Below are 19,381 nucleotides of genomic sequence, written 5' to 3' on the forward strand. Positions count from 1 at the left end.
ATAGTTACTCTCGTCCACCTCGTCATCACCTGGGGGCCAATGGTGGCCATGCGCTGTCTTGTTTGGTTGTTGGTCGATCTGTTATCCATTCACTGTCCCCCATGCCAGACATGTTAGGAGGAGCCTGGCACAAAGCAGTGAGCAGAGATGACCTGCCTCCCGGAGTCACGCTGCCCACGTGGTGCCACTGGTCACACATGGCCACTGAGCCCGGAAACGCAGCTGATCCGGACCGAGGCACTGTGAGTGTGAGACACACACCTGGTGAGAAGACTTAGCACAAAAAAATGATAACAAATTAATAAACTCTTATTCACGTGGTAGAATGGTAACGTTTTAGACATCAGTTGACATAAAATATATTATTAAGGTTAATTCATCTGTTTCCTTTTACTTTTAGAATGTGTGTGGCTAGTAGGAAACTTAAAATGAGATCTGTGGCTCACAGGGTCACACATAAACACACACACGGGCATATGTGCACGCACAGACATGCACACACGTGAGCACATGCTCACACAGCCACACGTGTGCAGCCTTGCGCTGACCCTGGGCCCAGGGCCCCCCACGCCCTAGCCTTCATTCTGCTTCACATGCCTTTCAGGGGCCTTGCTTGGCCCGCAGTCAGGACAGGCTGGCTTCCAGCTGATGCCTGGGTGGCGGAGGCCTCGGAGCTCCAGGAAGGGCAGGGAAGTGACAGGCTGATTGTCTGAGTCAGTCACGTGTCCTGAGAATCCGGCCCACAGAGTGGTAAACCTGTGTGGGAACCAGCGCACACCTTCCCCTGCAGGAGCCTCCTCCTTCGGGTGGTGACCGCAGAAAGGATGCGAGACACACCAGCCTCTTTCCACCTCCAACTCCCTCCGCCGCCGCCTTTCCACGAATCGAAACAAATGGGTTTTTACCAGGTTCTTTTCCTTTTTAAAATTGAGGTGAAGTGCACATACCATAAAATTAACCATTTTAAATTCAGCAATTCAGTGGCATTTGGCACATTTACAACGTTATGCAACCACCTCCAGCATCTGATTCCAAAAAGAAACTGCATATCCATTAGCATCGATCCCCACTCCCCCCGCCCCCCCCCCCCCCCCCCCCCCGCACTGTTCTCTTTCTGTCTCCGTGGATTTGCCTGTTCCGGGCATTCCACATAACCGGAGCCGGCCGCACGCTGCGTGGTCTCGTGCGTCTGGCTTCTCTCACTCAGCAGCCTGCGTTGGGAGTTTGTCCATGTTGTAGCGTGTGCTGGTGCTTCTCTTCTTTTTTAAAAAAGTTCTCGCCCCCCCCTTCCCCTTTGGCAAACATCAGCTTGTTCTCTGTATCTATGTGTCTGTTTCCATTTTATTTTGTTTTTTGAGATTCCACATATAAGTGAAAGCAAATGGTGTTTGTCTTTCTCTGCCTTCCGTCACTCAGCACGATGCTCTTCAGGTCCATCCGCGTTGTCGCAAACGTGAGATCGCATTCTTTTTTGTCGCCGAATAACGTTCCGGTGTGTGGTGTGCGCACGCCGCATGTTCTTCACCCACCCACCCGCCCACCCGCTGACGGAGGTCGAGCTCGCTTCTGCGCCTTGGCTGTAGTCGCTTATGCTGTGATGAGCATGGGGGTGCGTGTATTGAATTAGTGTTTTTGTTTTCTCTGGATAAATACTCAGAAGTGGGGTTGCTGGGTCATCTGGTAGTTCGAGTTTTAATTTTTTGAGGAACCTCCGTACTGTTTTCCACAGTGGCTGCACCAGTTTACAATCACCCACAGAGTAAGGGGCCCCCTCTCCCCACATCCTTCCAGCGCTTGTTTGTTGATTTCTTGACAGCCATTCTGACAGGAGTGAGACAATATCTCATTGCGGTCTTTTTTTTTTTCATACAAGGAATTTTATCTGTTGTGCAAAGAGAGGGTTATCTGGCTTCCCAGAAGTTTCTGGGCTTCATTAAGACTGTCCATTTTACAACTCCAGTTCCAGTTCTTCTTTTTCTTTTTTATAATCTTTATTGATTTAGAGAGAGGCAGGGAGGGAGGGAGGAAAGGAGAGAAAGAGAGAGAGAGACATTGATTTTTGCTGTTCCATTTACTTACACATTCACTGGTTACTTCTTGTATGTGCCCTGATTGGGGATCGAACCCTCAACCTTGGCATAGTGAGACAACATTCTAACCAACTGAGCTACCTGGCCAGGGATCCAGTTCTTTTTAGAGATTAACAGGTCCAAAGGCCCACGACCATGGGCACTGAAAGGGCTACACACCCTTTGGCTCCAGTTAGATCCCTGGTGCCTGAGGTGTTGGGACTGCGGCTGTTTGCTTCCTGGCCCTGCCGCAGCCGGGACATAACTGGCTTAGGAGCGTAAGGTGGCTGTCTCTGTGAGTCAGGGGCAGCGGGAGACAGCTCCCTTCCCGGTGGTCTTAATTTGCATTTCCCTGATGATGAGTGATGTTGAGCATCTTTTCATATGTTATTTATATGTCCTTTTTGGAAAAATGTCTATTCAGGTGTTCTGCCTATTTTCAAATTGAATAGTTTGTTTTTTAAAAATGTTATCCATTCCCTTTTATGGCTTAATAATTCTCCAGTGTGCGGATGAGCACATTTTATTCATCTGTTCACCTGCTGAGGGACACTGGTCGCCTCTGCCTTTTATGGGTCCTGCTGCTGTGACCGGGGGGATGAAGCATTGTCGAAACACCCGCCTTCACTTCTTTAAGGTCTGCACCCAGGAGTGGGAGACCAGCTTCTTTTTCCTTCCAGGTGGACGCTCTTCTACAATTCCCCTGTAGTCCTGTACAGGAAGCCTTGCTGTTTGCCTCCAGACCTGACCACAGAGCCACACCCCGGGCCACCAAAGTCCTGGTGAAGCCTTTCAGAGCTGTCCCCAGGCCAGGTGCATTAATGTGATAAGAGTGACATGCCTGGGGCTCAGGGGACAGAAGCCAAATCTTTGTTCCAGTGCAGAATTAGGCCTCTGCCCACAAGAGGACTTTATGAGGGTAGATTTACGTGTCTAAGACTTTTGTGATCGGATGGATTCAGAATGCATTTTTCAGGCCACAGGCTGAGAGCAGGTGGAGGACCTGTGTGGGGCCTGCTGTGTGAGACCTAATCTTCCACCTGAAAGAGGCTGGTGCTCCGTATCCCGGGGGTGGGGCCAGGCCCATCCTTATTCGGTGTCAACTGGGGTGTGCAGTGTGGGAGGTGGGGAGGCTAAGAAAACAAGCAGAGAAATAGAAGGGCTTGCACGTGTCACAGTGGGAGGTGGGGAAGGTCTGCGAGGGGTCCGACGCGGGAGGCGGTGCAGGGACGCGCAGGTTGAGGGGGGCCCGCCTGAGTGCTGAGCAGGCCCTCTGTCTTCCTTTGGGCTGGGGCTGCCCGGCGTCCAGTCACAGCAGCACTTAGTACATTCACGATGGCTTTTTTGGCTTATTCATTTATTTTTGCATTTTCATTGAATGGACTGGGGTGACATTGGCTAATACAATGATACAGGTTTCAGACGTACACTTCTCTAACACATCACCTGTACAGTACATTCACGGTGTTGTGCAGCCACCACCTACATCCACTTCCAGAACATTTCGTCCTCCAAACGAAACCCCACATTCCTTAGCACTCACTCCCCATTCCCCCTCCCCCGTCGCTGGTCGCCCCCAATCCTCTTCCTATCACTCTGGAGGTGCCTGCTGGAGGGACCTCACGTCGGAGGAACAACCATCTAGGGTTTGTTCTTGTGTGTCCGGCTTATTTTTCTGAGCACGATGTCCTCGAGGTTCATGCGCGTGGCAGCCTGTGCTGGAGCCCTTCCTTTTCACAGCTGAGTAATATTCCCCCGTTTGGATGGGCCGCGCTGTGTTTATCTTCTGCTGTCCGTGGACGCTTGGGGTGTCTCCACCTCTGGCAACTGTGACGTGCTTCCTGCTGCAGCGGACATTGTGTACAAACTCTTACGTGGACGTGAGTTTGCGTGTTACCCGGGTGTCCCCAGGAGCCCAGGTGCTGGGCCATGTGGCGATTCTATGTTTAACTCTCCAAGGGGCCCCTTCTGTGAATGTGGGTGACCTGCCCTTGGGATACAGAGAGGCCGCACCACTTGGTGCCTGCCTCCTGCTGCCCGTGACACCGCTGGGGGGGGGTGCTGGATGGGGGGCGGGCTCACACTGCAATTCCCGGCAGAGCGCCTGCAGGAAGGACCGCAGGCAGAGTTGCGCATTCGTGTGCAGTCTCTGTGGGGGTCCCGTTATCCATCTGTAGATTAAGACAGTGTTCATGGACCTTGTCAGAAGATGACTGTGGAATAATGAAATATATCTATTTGGCGTTTGTCCCAGTTCCTGGCACCCACTCCTAACACCCTGGGCATGGCTGGTGATGACAGCCTCTTGTGAGCCAATGAGATGGAGGGGGCGGGGCTCTTAGGCTTTGGGAAGGTGGGGTTTCCTGCCACCCAGGGCCAGAAAGACTAAGGTGGGATTGGAGGGTTGGGATTTTCAGCCTCACCCCTGACCCCCCAAATCCCAAGAGGGACTAGAGATGGAGTTCATCACCAAAGACTTAATCAGCCTGTGTAATGGAACCTCCAAGAAAACCCTAAGTGAGGGGCTGGGGAGCCTTCGGACTGGTGAACACGTGAGGGGCTGGAAGAATACGCTCCCGGAGAGGACACAGCCGCTCCGCACCCTTCCCGGTGCAGCTGCTTACTGCAGTTCCCGGGCATGGCCTTTATGACAGATCAGTAAACGGGAGTGAAGTGTTTCCCTGAGTTCTGGGAGCCCTTCTAGCACATTATGGAACCCGAGGAAGGGTCATGGGAACCCTGTTTTATGCTGGTCATTCAGAAGCACAGGCGGCAACTGGGACTTGTGACTGGGGCCTGAAGTGGGGGCGGCCTTGACTCAGCCCTCAGCTTGTGGGGTCTGGTGAATGCCGGGCAATTAGTGTCAGACCTGAGTTCAATACCAGGACACCCAGCTGGTGTCTAGAGCGTTGGGAATTGGTTGGTGTCCAGAGAAAACCCACACGTTTGAGATCAGGAGGGCTGTGAGTAAACCCAGCTCACCACCTTCCCTTTCCTGACTCAGTGAGGTTCTAGGTGGGGAGGCGACGAAGGCTCAGAGCCCCGAATGTAAGTCAGGTGGAGGAGTGTGAGCCGGTGTGGAGTCACACGCAGAGCCTGGCCTTGTACAGGCCCCTCAGAGTGTCCCCTGCGGGGGTGTTTCCCTTGGCTGAGGCGGGACAACGCAAGGACGTTTTATTAGGAAGAATTTTTCGCGGGAAGGAGAATTCTGTCTTGCTGCCTGTGGTCCGGCTTGTGCTAGGTCTGTGGCCTTCAGGCCTGGCCGCATCTGGAGGCTGGGGCCCGGGCACCACCGCCTGGGCTCTGGGCTGCTGCTGACTCAGAGCATTTCAGATACGCAGGAAGTTCCCGAGAGGAAAGCCACAAGCTTTATTTTTATTTAATTCCAGCCATTCTGTGGTTTTTGGAGATGGCCTTTAAAGATTTGTTTTTGATTTTTATCTCAAAGAAAATGCAGAAAAGCCTATGGGTCGGGTTCCAGAGAAAATACAGACAAAGAAGAGAAGTAAGTTTGTATCACACCAGGCAGCTGCGTGGGGCCAGGCAACAGGATGAGCCTGGGGAGCGGGGGCCTCATTCCCTCAGGAGGAGCTGAGCTTGGCCTGCCGGCGCCTGCCGGAGAGCCCAGCACCTTGCTTCCAGAATCCCAACCCTGGCCGCTGCAGGGACAGTCCCCAGGGGCAGTCAGGCTGTGCTGGTGGTCAGGTGTTAGGGGTGGATACTTTTGTTGGCACCGTGGGCGGGGAAAGCACCAAGTCCTTGTCCCTGCTCTGGCCACAGGGAGGTGTCTCAGGGGTGCTGTTCAATACCACGGAGAGTCTGCTAGAGTACGGGGAGGCGGCTTCCTAGAAAACACTGTGAGCAGTGCCCGTGTTGGCCAAGCTGGTGGCTGGGGAGGCAGGGAGGCAGTCTGGGCAGGAGCCTGACAGTCCCAGCCCCTGGTTCTCTGTCCTCTGGGAGAGGGTTACTTGCCCTCACTGCAGCCCAGCATTGACCTTGCTGTGACCGACTTTCTGTGCACAGACTGTCACTGGGGTCTTTCCTCTGGGTCAGGACACCTGACTGGATTCTGAGATGAGTCTCCATGCCAAGGGGAGGCGTCACTAAATTCTTGGGAGAAACCAGAGTAAAGCCAATATGGAAGTTAACCTGTGCTGCAGGTCCTTTGGCGAAGGAGTGAAGCCGTGGCAAGTCAGCACTCCCCACGCCCACCACGTGGGCACTTGGGCAAGTCTGCGACGTGTCGTGGGCCCTGGAGGAACAGGCCGAGGGTGTGGGCCTCTCCCCCTCCCTCTGGGCCGGCTCCCTGGGTGTCAACTTGCGGACAGTCAGCTTTGGAAGAGTGGGCGCCCCATCGGGTCTGTATGGCAGACTTGCGTCAGGGTGGGCGGTTTGTCTCAGCGCACCCGAGCAGGGTCCTGCCTGGCACAACCCGCTGGGAGGGTGTGGTTTGCACAGGGCTTGTGTCTGGCCGCGTTCACTTTGTTGCTCCGTCAGCAGGGCGTGTGTGTGTCCCCCCCCCCCCCCCCCCCCGCAACCTTGGAACTCTGCAAACGCCCTGTCCCTCATCAAAATAGCCGTTCACTTAATCTCCCATTTTGTCTTAATGCTCCTGCCGTCAGGGCCCCGGCTGGAGGGGGCCTCTCATTCCTGGGGCTGCCCTTACTCTCTGGGACTGAAGGCTGTCAGGCTGTGCTCCTTGGCCTCTGCCCAGCCCTGGGACCACCTGTTCTTCAGAGAGCCCTGCGCTTTCAGTGAGTGAAACTTTTGGGGTGTCACTGCTTTTAGACCCAATTGATGGACAGAGCTAAAGAATGTGTGACCATGGGCACCCTCATTTGTATGTGTTCTTGTGTTGATGGCCATTTATATTAAAAACGGGGACTTCACATCGATGCCACTGGCTCCACGTGACTACAGGCCATATTTGAGCTTTCTGCCTCTATGTCTGTGATGGGCGACTCCAGCAGTGAGAACCCTGTTCCCATTGGGCTCAGAGCGCCTGCGTTCTCAGCCCTCCATTCGTGACCGACTCCCAGCTCCCCCGTCATGACGCCTCCCCCACTAGTGTGGGTGCCTGTCTTGTTTGCTCCTCCACCGGCTTTAGGGCTGTGCATTCAGAAAGGGGCAGAGCTGGTCTGTCCCCCTGGCTTCTGCTGAGAGTGATTCAGCAGGCAGAAGGGACCCAGGAAGATGAGGGTGTGGCCTCCCAATGGGGGCCTTTTCTCTACCACCAACTGCTGTGCAAAGTCACATTCCCGGGCCTCAGTTTCCTCCTTTGGGAATTGGGGAGAATAACATTGCTTCTCTCACTGGAGTAAAGTCATGTATTTAAAGGCCTAACGTGGTGCCTGGTAAGCCCTCGGAGTTGGGGTGTGAGTGTGTCTGTGTCCCTGTGTGCATGTGCATGGGTGTGAAGGATGCGCGTGTTTCTGGAAGCAGGTGGAGAGCGTTTGCCACGGTTGTCTTGCTCTGCACCTGCCACTGAAGCAGGGCCCTGCCTGTTTCTTGTACACGCGCCGGGAGGTCACTCAATTCTTCTCTGTTCTTCATCCAACCACATGTGGTGGGGACTTGATATCAGCACATCTGGACCTGCCCAGGTTTTATTGTGGCTACATCTTAAGAAGCCACTGCATGGAAGTAGGTAACTTAGCTGTCAGTCCACCTTTAGAAGGACTGGAATAGCACAGGCTGGAAACAGCGTGTCTCTGCGGCGGCCACACCCACCGGCACCAGGAGAGTCTGAGTTCCTGGGTGGGAGGAGAGCGCCAGCTCGCAGTACAGAGGCACGTGTTTGTCTGGCTTTTAAAAAGATTTAATCTTCATTGTATTTTTTCCCCTACTACCATATCGGTCCTTGTAATTCAATTCTTTAAACTTTTATTTTGAAATAATCTCATATTTAGAGAAAAGTTGCAAGAATAGTGCGACAAATACCTGTATTCCTTCCCCCGGATCGCCCGGATGTTAACATTCCAGCACGTTTGCTCCGCCCCTTCAAAGGGCAGCTGCGGAAAGGCGCTGCCCCCCTACATATTCCAGGGCATGTTTCCTAAACACAGGGGGCTCTCCCACAGCCAGCGCCCACTGGTCAAAACCGGACGTTAACATCGATTCAGTTCTACACAGGCTCTAGTCTGCAATTCCTCATCTTTCAGTTTCCGTCTTTGTCCCAATTATGACTTTGGACACTTCCTGTCAGCTTCATTCCTGAGTATTTTATCTTCTGATTTCCATTGTTGATGGTGGATTCCCTACCATTCCACCCTCCCACTACTTAATTTGTGTCGATATCAAGGCTCTTGATTCCTATGTGTTAACTCTTGTTCCCTGTGTGAATAAACTGTGTGAGTTTGTTCACTTGTGTGCGCCTCTGTCCCTCCGTCGGTCCTCTCGGGCTGTACTTGCTGCCGAACGCAGCAGTCCCGTGTGGCTGCTTACGTTTGTGTCCGCATGAAGGAAGAGGAAATGAATCCAAACACTTGATTCCTCAGCCACATTAGCCCCATTTTTGTTTTTTTTTAAATTTATTTTGTTTCTTCATGTCTTTTATTTACCCAAATACAACGACTTGTCTTCTGGTTTGTTGAAGCAACAGGTCAGACAGCATTTGCCGCAGTAATGTCTGTCAAGGGCCTGATCTCCAAAATACATAAAGAACTCACATGACTCCACTCCAGGAAGACAAACAATCCAATTTAAAAGTGGGCAAAAGTCTTGAGCAGACACTTCTCCAAGGAGAACATACTGAGAGTCCAGAGACATATGAAAAGATGCTCAGCATCACTAGCCATCAGAGAGATGAAAATTAAAACCACAATGAGATACCACTTCACATCTGTCAGAATGGCCAACATAAAGAAATCAACAAACAACAAATGTTGGAGAGGATGAGGAGAAAAGGGAACCCTAGTGCACTGTTGGTGGGAGTGCAGACTGGTGCAGCCACTGGAAAACAGTATGGAATTTCCTCAGAAAAATAAAAATGGAACTGCCTTTTGACCTGGCAATTCCACTGCTGGGATTATACCCTAAAAATCCTGATACATCAATCTAAAAGAACCTATGAACCCCAATGTTCATAGCAGCACAATTTACAATAGTCAAGTGCTGGAAACAGCCTAAGTGCCCCTCAGCAAATGAGTGGATCAAAAAACTGTGGTGCATTTATGCAATGGAATTCTATGCAGCAGAGAGAAAGAAGGAGCTTATACCCTTTGCAACAGCATGGATGGAACTGGAGAGCATTATGCTAAGTGAAATAAGCCAGGCGGTGAGGGACAAATACCATATGATCTCACCTTTAACTGGAACCTAATCAACAAAGGAATAAAGCAAACAAAATATAACCAGAGACATTGAAATTAAGAACAATCTGACAGTAACCAGGGGGTGGGTGGGAAGGGATAATGGGGGGACAGGGGGAAGGGTTTTCAAGAACAACTATAAAGGACACATGGACAGAATCAAGGGGAGGCTGAAGCAGGGGAGGGATGTGGGGATGGCTGAGGTTGGGGAGAGTAGTGGGGGGTCCGTGTGGACAACTGTAATTGAACAACAATAAAATCATTTAAAAAATAATGTCTGTCAAAGTGGCCATACAGTCTCCGGCACCACATTCATCTGTGGGGCACTCCCGACCAAGGCGACGGGTTTTGCCCTTCGCATCCACTTCGTGGTATTTCAGGACAGCCAGCTTCACCTTCCTTCACTTAGGCTTCTTTTTCACTTACGCTTACGCTGCCCTGGCGAGCGGTGTAAGGCTTCCTTCTTTCCTTAGCGTCACTGTGAAGTCTCGACACTGGAAGGAGAGCTGGCTCCTTCCGATGCTGCCGTCAGAAACAGTGCCCGCCGCCAGCGGCTGGCCGGCCAGGGTCAGTCTTAGCTGATCAGGAGGGGTTCCTTCCTCATCTAGGGTCTCGGCCTTTACAGTTTCTGTTGTACCTGAGGGTTCAACCTTGAGAGTGATGGTCTTCCCATAAGGGTTGTCACGAAAATCTGCATCTTGGCGGCGATTCCACCACAGATGGCCGCTCGGAAATGCACATAAGCCCCATTTTTAACGCTCAGCAGCTGCACGTGACTGGCAGGGACATGGAGGATACGGGATGCTTCCGTGGTCAGGAGTTTAACGGGACGGCATGTTTGTGGAGGTCCCAGGTACGGCATGTAGCCCCTGCTGATAGACAGTCTCACCTCTTTTCCAGCCTCGCAGCCCTAACCGGCTCCTCCGGTCTGGCTCCGTGGCTGGTGACTCCGGACAGCAAGGCGTGGCAGTGGGGACCGCAGGTGGGCTTACCTTGCCCTTGATCCGTGGGGAGACGGCACCCGCATTTCCTCGTTCGGTGAGGTGATGGGGTTAGGAAAAGGCATATATATTTTATTATGTTGAGACAATACTATCAATTCCTATTTTCCTTCCTTTTAATATTTCTGTCAGAAATGGACATCAGACTTTTGTCAAAGGCTTTTTCTGCAACAATGGAGAGAAATCATATGATTTTTCTCCTTTGATTTGTTCATATACTGAATTTTATTAATGGATTTCTTAATAGCAAAGGACCTTGGAATCGTGTTTACGTGTCTTGTTTTCCTTCTACAGGGAGAGGCTTTGGTAGGAGCCGGGAGGGCTGGGGCAGGGGACTGCGGTCAAGTGTATGTGTGTGTTGGGGGGATAGAGGATGTGTGTGGGTTAGATGTGAGGGGCGGGAGGGTACAGGTGGGGGGCTTGCAGATGAGCCTCCCCAGCTCTTGAGAGGGTTGGTGCTGCTCCTGGGCGCCAAGAGCGACCAGGGCTTGGGAGTGCCCCTGAGCTGGGCGGGCACCAGAGGGCGCTGCAGCCCACAGGTTGGGTGGGGCCTGGGCTGCAACTAGTAGGGGCATATCCTCCCTCTTCTGGAACCCCATCCTGTACCCTTTCCCAGCCTGTCCTCCCACCACCCCAACCAACACCTGCACCAGGTGCTGCCCAGGTAGGGTCAGCACAGCCCTGGCCGCAGCATCCCCCAGTTGTTGGAGGTGAGAGGTTCACCCAGGGAACCCCTGCGCAGTGTTGTGAGGTTGCTGGCTTGTCATACCTGGTTCTGCACTCCCATGGGTTTCTGCAGCCATTTATTTGCAAGCAGCAGACACTGAGGCTTTCTGACCTGCTTCAGTGTCTCCTGATCGAGGAGAAACTGAGTGAACACAGGTGTGAATTCAAGGAACTCCATGCTAACAGGTGTATGGAAGGTCTCACCCGAAAGATGACATGCTGAGTAAGGGGTCCTTGGGCAAGGTCAGCGTGAGCAGGGAGCTTCAGGCAGAGGCCTGACAGGGAATGAGGCAAGTGTTGTTGGGGTGCCACAAGGAGGTGGGGGAACAAGGTGAGGCAAGCCTGCTGTCCCTCTAAATGGCCCTGAGGACCTTGGGGGCTGTCAGGGCAGCAGAAGCTGAGCTTGGGGATGTGCTTTGTGGTGGGGTCAGTGGCAACTGCTGGGGATGGTTGTGGGGTGAGGGAGGAGCTGGGGAAACAGAGGTGTCAGGCATTTGGATATGAGGTGGAGGGGTCACTGAGCAGTTGGATGTGCCCAGCAGGACAGGAGCTGCCTGGGGGGGGCGCTTTGGCTGGCCATTCCCCCAGCGCTACATGGGCCCAGTCTGGCTTGGGCCGTCTGGGAGGCTGGTTCAGAACCCAGCTGTGCGTGGGCTCCCCTATTGTGACACTCTTTGAGGGGGGGCTGTGTTCTTCTGCCCAGAAAGTTGCTGCTGCCGACTCCAGGCATCTGCAGGAGCTGAGTGGGGGCCCTGACTTGGTTGTCAGAGGTCCGCCAAGTGAAGCATGGATTCACCCCCTGGGGGGCATGTGGGGCCCCAACCTTCATCAGTCTGTACCCCCAGGGAGCCATCAACTGCTTCTTCCCAGTGGTGACCACATACCAGCCATTGGACCGGCACCAGCCACCCTCCTGTTTTGGAGGAGTCCTGGTGGGACAGAGACCACAGACAGGCATCCCTGAGCAGAAAACCAGCTCAGAGAAGGCTCAGCAAAGTCCTTGCTGCAGAGTCTTCCTCCCACATCCGTTCATCCAGGAGAGAGGATGTTTGAGAACCAATCAGAAAACAGCCAGGAAGGAGGCAGCTCCCTTTTCTGCATGTGTAAGCCAGACCAGGAGACACTGAAGGAAGACTTGCATCTGTGTGGTTTTTGTTATTTTTATCTTTGTCTTTTCTCGCTGTCAAAAGCTCCCTTTACCTTGAAGATGCCGTGAGTGGTCCCACCTGTGCAGGTTTGCCGGGGCAACAGCACCTGTACCCTCCTTCCCCTGAGCTCTCTCCACCCAGAACCCCGTGGTTCCTGCTTCCTGCGCTCCCTCTATCCCGAGGACCAGGCGGATCTGGTCCTCCAGAAGATGCTGTGTGCTGCCCCTCTAAACTTGAAACTTACGTCTGCCACTTTCTTTCTGATCTCATCTGTTGCTTCAGTGCCAGGCTCAGACGTAATTCCTCTCCATTTCCTGGGCTTTCCAACTTCTCCGTGCTAGCAATACTGCCTTGATAATAAAAAAAATCAGAAAACAATAGAAATAAGGAAATGAATAAATATATTCACAGCAATGCCTAGGGCAAGGTGGCTCAGTCGGTAGGTGCAAAGCAAGTTGCGAGACGGGTAGGAGGGGCAGCCTGGAAGGGGAGCCTGTGCTGCCTGCAGTGCCTTAGAAATCTGCCAAGGTGGTACAGCGGGGACTACTGGCTCAGGTGCCTGTCCTGCCCACTGTGGCAGGTTACCACTGGGGACAAGGTGAGATGGACAGCAGAGTGGAAATATCCTTGGGAACTTGAACACGTCCCCCTAAGAAGCTGAGAGAACAGGCAGAGCAAAGTAAGCAAAGATATAGGAAATCAGAATGCCGTTCTTAATAAACTGAATTTTATTTATATTTATAAATATTTATAATTTAGAAAGGTGAGTTTATAATCGTGCATATCATTATTTAATAAGTTGTTATTCCAGAGATTCACCAATACAGTTTCATATCAAAAATTGATCAATACAGACTTCTGGTCAAGATGGCAGCGCAGGTAAACATGGTACTCACCTCCTCCCACATCCACATCAAAATTACAACCATAGAACAACCATCATTCAGAAATACTTGAAATTGGGCGGAATGGAAGTCCTACAACTAGGGAAGAAGTCACATCGAGACTGGTAGGAGGGGCAGAGATCCAGAATGGTCTCTGGATCTCTGGCTGGTCCGAAACCCATGTGTGGCAGATAAAAATCGGGAGGGATACCTTGGCTGCTGAGATACCCTGAGAAGTGAGGAGCAAGGGGCCTCAGCCCTATACCAGGCCCCACAGCCCCGGGATCTAATGTCAGGAAGAGAAGTCCTCATAACTTCTGGCCATAAAAACCAGTGGGGATTGAGGCTGAGGGAGACAGAGGGTTTCTCTAGTCCCAGGCAGCTCCTCTTCCAGGGCTCATGCACAAGACTTACTCAGACTCATTCCCTGTGAGCTCCAGCCCAGGGATAGCAGCTTGAAAGGCAACAGGGACATATGGGGAGGAACTGAATTGTTTGGCATCAAGGTGAGAGCTGGCAGGCAGCTCCCAGACAGAAGTGCTGGCAGAGGTCATTGTTCCTTTGATGAGTCCTCTCCCCACAGAGCTGGCAGGTGGGCGCCATATCTGAGACTTCGTCAATCTGGCTAACATTGTTTGCCTCGCCCTGGTGATTCCCTAAGGCTCTGCCCCACCCAACTTTCAGACCACCCAAATTGTTTGCAGTGGCTTTTCCATACAAATGGCCTGTTTTGGCCCATGCTTCAGATTTTTCTAAAATGTCTCAAACAAGCAGCATCTGGCCTCCACATGCTCTGTACCCCTCACTAAGTGGTCCCAGGCTGGGCACTAGCAGCAGCTGGCCATAGTTCATAGCTTGGCCTCACCTGGGCATCTCCAAGCCCAGCACAAGTAGCAGCCATCTGAAGATTGCTTTGTAGCTCATGCCAGGTGGCCCTGTGCGAAACACAGGCAGTGGCTGACCTTGGCCTGCACCTTCCGGAAGGCCCCAGAGCCAGCACACCCACTGAACAGCTTCAGAACACATTAAAGCACCTCCGCCCAGCCACCTCCATAAGTGACACGCTCAAGGGGCAGACTTAGTGAGCACCAGAGCCCGGATGAATTGAGTCCTGCTCTGTGGACTGGATCCCACACAGCTGACCCTCCACAGTGGGCAGAGGTTGGTGGTTGGTAGTTGCAACCAGTCCTTGCAGCTGATTGCTCTGGGGGCAAATCCCTCCCACTGACATGCCAACAGCAATCAAGGCTCAAGTAGAAGAGGAGGGTAAACACCGCCCGCATGGGGTGGGAGTGGTGCATCTTAAAGCCCAGCTTGGGTGACTGGGGAGGCTGTGCTACTGGACTCTGCAGAGCACCTACTATAATACATTAGGCCGCTCCACCAAGCCTGGGAGATAGCAGCTCTACCTAATACATAGAAACAAGAACAGAGGGGCTGCCCAGATGAGGTGACAAAGAAACATGGCCCAAATTAAAGAACAGAGCAAAATTCCAGAAGAAGAACTAAACAAATTGGAGACAAGGAATCTAATAGATGCAGAGTTCAAATCCCTGGTTATAAGGATACTCGATGAACTTAATGGGAACTTCAACAGCATAAAAAAGGGCCAGTCAGAAATGAAGGACACACCAACAGAAATGGAGAATAATTTACAGGGAATCAACAGTAGAGTAAATTAAGCCTAGAATCAAGCCAGTGATTTGGGATACAAGGAAGCAGAAAAACACTGAATCAGAATAGCAAAAAGAAAGAAGAATAAAAAAAAATAATGTAAGCAGCCTCTGGGACAACTGCAAGTGTAACAACACTCACATCATGGTGTCGCTGGAAAGTGAAGAGAGAGAGCAAGAGACTAAAAACCTATTTGAAAAAATAATATCAGAAAACTTCCCTACCTTGGTGAAGAAAATAGTCATCCAAATCCGGAAGCGGAAACAGTCCCAAACAAGATGAACCCAAAGAGACCCGCACCAAGACACCTCATAATTAAAGTACCAAATGTTAAAGACAATCTTTTTTTATTATTATTTCTAAATATATTCTATTGATTATGCTATTACAATTGTTCCTTTTTTCTCCTTTTGTTCCCCTCCACCCTGCACCCCCCCTCCCACCAGCATTCTTCCCACCTTATTTCATGTCCGTGGGTTGTACATACAAGTTCTTTGGCTTCTACATTTCCTATACGATTCTTAACCTCCTCCTGTCTATTTGCTACCTACCATTCATGCTTCTTATTCCCTGTACTTTTCCCCCCATTCTCCCCCCGACCCCTCCCCACTGATAACCCTCCATGTGATCTCCATTCCTGTGATTCTGTTCCTATTCTAGTTGTTTGCTTAGTTTGCTTTTGTTTTTGTTTTAGGTGTGGTTGTTAATAACTGAGTTTGTTGTCATTTTACTGTTCATATTTTTGACCATCTTCTTTTTCTTAGATAAGTCCCTTTAACATTTCATATAATAAGGCCTTGGTGATGATAAACTCCTTTAACTTGACCTTATCTGGGAAGCACTTTATCTGCCCTTCCATTCTAAATGATAGCTTTGCTGGATAGAGCAATCTTGGATGTAGGTCCTTGCCTTTCATGACTTGGAATATTTCTTTCCACCCCCTTCTTGCCTGCAAGGTTTCTTGAGAAATCAGCTGACAGTCTTCTGGGAACTCCTTTGTAGGTAACTGTGTCCTTTTCTCTTGCTGCTTTTAAGATTCTCTCCTTATCTTTAACCTTGGGTAATGTAATTATGATGTGCCTTGGTGTGTGCTTCCTCGGGTCCCACTTTTTTGGACTCTCTGAGCTTCCTGAACTTCCTGGAAGTCTATTTACTTTGCCAAATTGGGGAAGTTCTCCTTCATTAATTTTTCAAATAAGTTTTCAATTTCTTGCTCTTCCTCTTCTCCTTCTGACACCCCTATGATTTGGATGTTAGAATGTTTAAAGTTGTCCCTGAGGTTCCTAAGCCTCTCCTCATTTTTTTGAATTCTCGTTTCTTCATTCTGTTCTGGTTGAATGTTTACTTCTTCTTCTTCAATGTTTACCATTGATTTGAGTCCTGGTTTCCTTCCCATCACTGTTGGTTCCCTGTACATTTTCCTTTATTTCACTTTTCATAGCCTTCATTTCTTCCTCTATTTTGCAACCATACTCAACCATTTCTGTGAGCATCCTCATTACCAGTGTTTTGAACTTGGCATCTGATAGATTTGCCATCTCTTCATCAATTAGTTCTATTTTTGGAGCTTTGATCTGTTCTTTCATTTGGGCCATATGTTTTGTCTCAGCACACCTGTTATGTAGTAAGGGGCAGAGCCTTAGGTGTTCACCAGGGCGGGGCAACTCACATTGCTGGGTTGTGGCACTGTATGTGGGGGAGGGGCCCAAGAGGGAACAATGCCACTTACTCGGCTTTCACCAGCTTTTAGTCACTTCCTCCTCTACCCACAAGCAAATTGGGCTCTTCCGGGGCTGATTCCTGCGTGGGTGGGTTTGTGTATGTTCTAGGACCCTATGGTTCTCTCCAATGAACTCTCTCCTATGAGGCTGGGAGTTTCTCCCTCTACCACAACCCGCACAGGTTTTTTCAGTCAGAGGTTATGAGGCTTTATTTCCCCATGCTGGAACCTTGGGTTGCATGGCCTGTCTTGCTCCCCAGTTATTCCTCCTGGTTTATCTGCACACAGATGTGGGACCACCCGGTCCACCAGCTGCTGCCTCGCCCACTGTGGTCCTCCAACTGCCACCTTGCTGTGCTTCCTCTTGGCTTGGCTGCTCGTCTCCGCCCCTCCTACAAGTCCGGATGAATGTTTCTTCTTTAACTGCTTGGTTGTCAGACTTCCATACAGTTCAATTTTCTGTCAATTCTGGTTATTTTTTGTTTTTAAATTTGTTGTTGCCCTTCTTTTGGTCGTGTGAGGAAGCAAAGTATATCTATGTATGCCTCCATCTTGGCTGGAAGTCACACAGAGAGAATCTTAAAAGCAGCAAGACAAAAGCAGTTAGTTACCTGCAGGGTAGTTCCCATAGGACTGTCAGCTAATTTCTCAAAAGAAACATTGCAGGTTAGAAGGGATTGGCAAGAAATATTCAAAGTGATGAAAAGCAAGAACCTAAAACCAAGATTACTCTACCCAGCAAAACTATCATTTAGATTGAAGGACAGAAAAAGAGCCTCAGACAACAAAAAGTTAAAGGAGTTCATCATCACCAAACCAGTATTATATGAAATGTTAAAGGGTCTTCTTTAAGAAGAAAAAGAAAAAAAAGACCAAAAATATGAACAATAAAATGGCAACAAATACATATACATCAACAATTGAATCTAAAAAACAAAATTAATGAACAAGCAGAACAGAAACGGACTCATGGATACAGAGACCATTTTGACTGCTGCCAGATGGGAGGGGATGGGAGGGGTGGGTGGGAAAGGTGAGGGATTAAGAAGTACACATTTGTTGTTACAGAACAGTCCTGGCGATGTAATGTAGAGCGTAGGGAATATAGTCAGTATTATTCTAACAACTGGGTATGGTGTCAGATGGGTGCCAGATTTATTGGGATGGCAAATTAGTAAGTTACATAACGTCTAATCACTGGGGTATACACCTGAAACTAACATAATTATGTATGTTAACTCTCATTGAAAAATAAAGAAAGGATTAAAAAAAGAAAAAAATTGGTCAGTGCAGTTTATTTATGAGCTAATGCTGAAAAAGTATTTGATAACTGTCAAAACCAATTTATAGCCCTGGCTGGTGTAGCTCAGGGGATTGAGCATGGTCTTTGAGCCAAAGGGTCGCTGGTTCGATTCCCAGTCAGGGCAGATGCCTGGGCGGTGGGCCAGGTGCCCAGTCAGGGGTGTGAGAGAGGCAACCACACACTGGTGTTTCTCTCCTTCTCTTTTTCCTTCCCTTCCCTGTCGCTAAAAATAATTAAATAAAATCTTTAAAAAGCGATGCCTAAATTAAAAAACAAAAACAGTTTATGATAAAAATGCTTAGAGAATTGGGAATGGCATGTCACTAACTTGAAGTGGGTGTGTCAAAAAAATCGGCCCCCTCACGTCACAGGTGATGGTGGAAATGGAGCTTCCTTTGCCGTAAGACTAAGAACAGGCCAGGTGCCGACTCCCATGGTTTCTGCGAATGTCATCTGGGAGGCTGTCAGCCCTACATCACTGCCACTTTCATAAATCAACAGGACTTACAAGGGACACAGTGAAACCCGCAGGCCAACAAATGAGATAACAGATAAAATGTGTAATTTCCACAGAGACAAATGACCAAAACTGACTTGAGAAGAAACAGACGATGTGAATAGACCTGTAAGGGATAAAGAGATTAAGTTAGTTATTCAGAAACTTAACACAGAGGAAAGCCCAGGCCCAGACAGCTTCACTGTGATTCTGTTAAAGGTGTAAGGAATGTCAGGCCATGAGCTGGGACAGCGGCTCCTTTGGGCAGGGGAGACGGTGCTCTCGGAAAAGCTCTGTCCCTGAGTGCTGCCCTTGGGGTGGGGGGCATAGTCCCTGGTGAGGCCATGGCCTGATGCTGGTCACGGCCCTTTGGCGGAGGCTCCAGGGGACGTCCTGCGTGAAGCACAGGCTTTGTCAAGGTCTTGCTTTCACAAGGGCTAAAGTCTTTGAAAAAGTGTCAAAATGTCAGAATGATGAGGAGGAGGCAGCCTGACCAGATCCCTTCAGCCTAAACCAGCCAGTCAAGTGGGGCCTTGGGATCTGGCGCCAGCCTCTCACCTCTAGCTGTCATGGATGATGGTCCCCTTGAATCATGCCAATGCAGTGATGCCCCTCTGAGGGTCTCCCAAGCTAAGAGCTCTTACTCGGAATGAGGCTGGATCTGGGAGACCACTCTGGGCACTGCAGCCTCTTCCCACCTGGCCTCTGGACCCAGGGGGTGGGGAGTCTCGTCTGCAGGCCCTACTCAGTAGTAGACCAAGGACTGCAGGGGGCTGTTCCTGGGCCATGGGCCACCATGCCCCAGGGGGTGGTGGCCCTCATGTGACGCTCTGGGACATGGTGCCATCTGCCATTCTCTTCCACCTGGGGTGATGGCCACCCTGCTTTTCCTAGACTGTCCCCTCCTGCCTCTACCCCAGCTCCTCAGAACCAAGGGGCCAGTTCCCAGCCCACCGCTGTGTGGCCAAATGGTACCATTGTCCTTCTAGTCACCTGGAAGTGTACCTATGAACTTGAAAGGCCACCCATGTATGTGGTCACATGCACCTC

The 19,381-nt window shown here is 50.5% G+C and overlaps 1 pseudogene; it reads right to left on the reverse strand.

The window, feature by feature from the left end:
- Positions 1–572: 572 nt before the first annotated feature.
- On the reverse strand, positions 573–10,076 carry LOC128779551 (ubiquitin-ribosomal protein eS31 fusion protein-like; annotated as a pseudogene).
- Positions 10,077–19,381: the final 9,305 nt, after the last annotated feature.

The sequence above is a fragment of the Desmodus rotundus genome, chromosome 1, assembly GCF_022682495.2.
Source record: "Desmodus rotundus isolate HL8 chromosome 1, HLdesRot8A.1, whole genome shotgun sequence".
In the NCBI taxonomy this organism is placed as follows: domain Eukaryota; kingdom Metazoa; phylum Chordata; class Mammalia; order Chiroptera; family Phyllostomidae; genus Desmodus; species Desmodus rotundus.